We start from the raw sequence: 2801 nt of genomic DNA on the forward strand, positions 1-2801 counted from the left end.
AAAAGTTTAGTCGAGTAAGGGCAATTAGTGCCTTTGCGCCTGCATGATAGTTGCACAAATGTATATGCCGAACATAAAGTTCCACAAAACAACAGCCCTTCGGCAGTAAAATAGGGTGACGTTGGCCTACTGAGATGTCACTCAGCTCGAGGCGACCTCCCACCTTTAGTAATTGATAACCGAATACATTGTCCAGGAAGGGATTTAGATGCTTTAATGTACCTTCGGCTGGGTTGCCTCGTTGTAGGCGTTGTATATCAATTTCGAAGAATTGCTGTTGGATGACCCAAATAATACAGTGCAATGCCTTTTGTAGCTGAATAGGTTGGAGGGTACATTCTCCGTTCTTCAATTTATTCTTGGTTACATGATAAAATCGCTGTACCTGCGCTATTACTCTTAGCATCTTAGTGTATGAACTATATCTTGACAATACCTGTAATACGTAGTTGTCTTCATTTGTGTTAATGAATACAACCTTTCGCGTCTCTTTATTGACTTCTTCCATATCCAGGTTGTGACATTTCAAATGCGGCCAGTATTTATCAGCGAGTAACAAAAATTCCGGCCCCGTAAACCAACAAGACTCTGATAATTGGCGGATGTTACAGCCGCGCGACACAACATCTGCCGGGTTGGATTGGGTAGGAACGTGTCTCCATTGCCCATTTGCGGTAATATCTTGAATTTCCGCTACTCGATTGCCGACGAATGCAGACAGGGTTGATGAGTGCTGCTTCAACCAATGTAATACAATCTGTGAATCAGTCCAAAACAACGTTTCACCCTTAAATTGCGCAAATATTGGTTGGACCTTCTGATACAGTTTGGCAAGAAGTAAGGCACCACAGAGTTCTAGTTTAGGTAGCGACTTCCGCTTTATAGGTGCCACACGGGATTTTGCAGTGAATAGCCTGACCGTCACCTTACCTGATGTGTTTTGTGATCGGAGAAATATACAGCAACCATATGCGCGTATTGAAGCGTCACAGAAACCGTGTACATCAACCTGTTGATAGTTTATGGATAGGCAGTACCTCGGCACCTTAACCGATGAAAGCGTTGTAAGATCTTGAATAAATGTTTTCCAAGCTGAGTGAAGATTTTGAGGGACTGACTCGTCCCAATCCACACGCAAAAGCCACAATTCTTGCATCATAATTTTGGCTACGAGTATGATCGGTGCTAGTAATCCAAGCGGGTCGAATAATGAAGACGCAAGGGATAAGATGGTGCGTTTTGTTACAATATGACCTGGTTGTGCATTAAACGAAAATAGGAAAACATCTTGCATTTGGTGCCACTTGATGCCTAGAGCGCTGGTGACTGTATCTGTATCAAGATTCAAACTCTTTGTTGTAGTATCGCTGATGAAGTCATGATGGTTTGAATGCCATTTGTCAAGATCGAAGCAACCCTTCTGTAGAATGGCCGTTAACTGATGTCTGATATTGGTGAGTTGATCAATGGAATCTGCTCCACCTAAGAAGTCGTCGACAAAGAACGATGATTTAATGAGTGCAGCGCCTATTGGGTATTGTGTTTCAAATTTGTCCGCCAAATACTGCAAACTCCTGGTTGCTAGAAAAGGTGCTGATGCAGTACCATAAGTGACTGTATTCAACTCGTAAGTACTAACAGGATCGGACTCCGTATCTCGCCAAAAAATATATTGGAATTTTCGATCTGGTTCATCTATCAGTATCTGTCGGTACATCTTAACAATGTCAGCCGTCAAGGCATATCGGTGCAAACGAAATTGAAGTAGCAACAAATATAACTCCGACTGAATTGTCGGGCCGACCAGTAGAATATCATTTAATGAACGTTGCGAAGTTGTTGAACATGACGCATCAAAAACCACCCTCAGCTTGGTCGAAGTGCTCGACGGTTTTAAAACACAATGATGAGGGATATAATAATGAGGTTCGTTGGTTTTCGGAGTCTCAACACGCGTCATGTGTCCGAGCTCTCGATATTGTTTCATGAATTCTTGATAGTCTTGCTTCAGTGCACGATTAGATGACAATCGCCGTTCTACAGAATAAAAACGGCGCAAGGCGGTATTGTGTGTCAAACCAAGACAATCTGGTGAATCTTTGAATGGTAACCGAACGACAATTCTTCCCATCGCATTTTGGTGAACCGTTTCACGATATAATGACTCACACGCAACATGTGCTGGTGACCATGACTTTGAAGCCGATTGCACTTCCTCTATCTTCCACATCATTTCTAATTGATCGGAGACTGTATCTTCAACTGATAATAGGCATTTTGCTGCTGGTGATGCAAATGGCTGACCCTTGTACTTGCCAGATACAATCCATCCTAATAGTGTTTTTTGAAGTACTGGAAGATTTTCACCTAGTTTGATTTGACCGACAGACAAAATATCAAAGAAACTTTCAGCTCCAAGCAAAAGATCAACGCGCTTGGATTTAAAGAATTGCTCATCGGCGAGAGGTGTATTTGGTGGAACCTTCCACGACGATATATCGATTTCAGAACTTGGTTGATATGCGATGTGATTCGTAATACCAAAGTTTAAAGCAAGTTCAAAATTTGAATGACGAGATTTGATTGATGTGAGCGTCTGATACTTAATGTTGGTCAACGAACTACCAATACTGGAAACATGCAACCGATGTTTATGTTTTGCTAAACTAAGCTTCTTTGAAAACTCCTCCGTTATGAAGTTGACCTGAGAGCATGAATCAAGTAAGGCTCTACCCACTTGATAACTTCCCGATGAATCCTTCACTAAAACCAATGCAGTGGCTAGAATTATTTGCTCGGCC

Source organism: Teleopsis dalmanni, chromosome 1, assembly GCF_002237135.1.
Source record: "Teleopsis dalmanni isolate 2A chromosome 1, ASM223713v2, whole genome shotgun sequence".
NCBI classification, from domain to species: domain Eukaryota; kingdom Metazoa; phylum Arthropoda; class Insecta; order Diptera; family Diopsidae; genus Teleopsis; species Teleopsis dalmanni.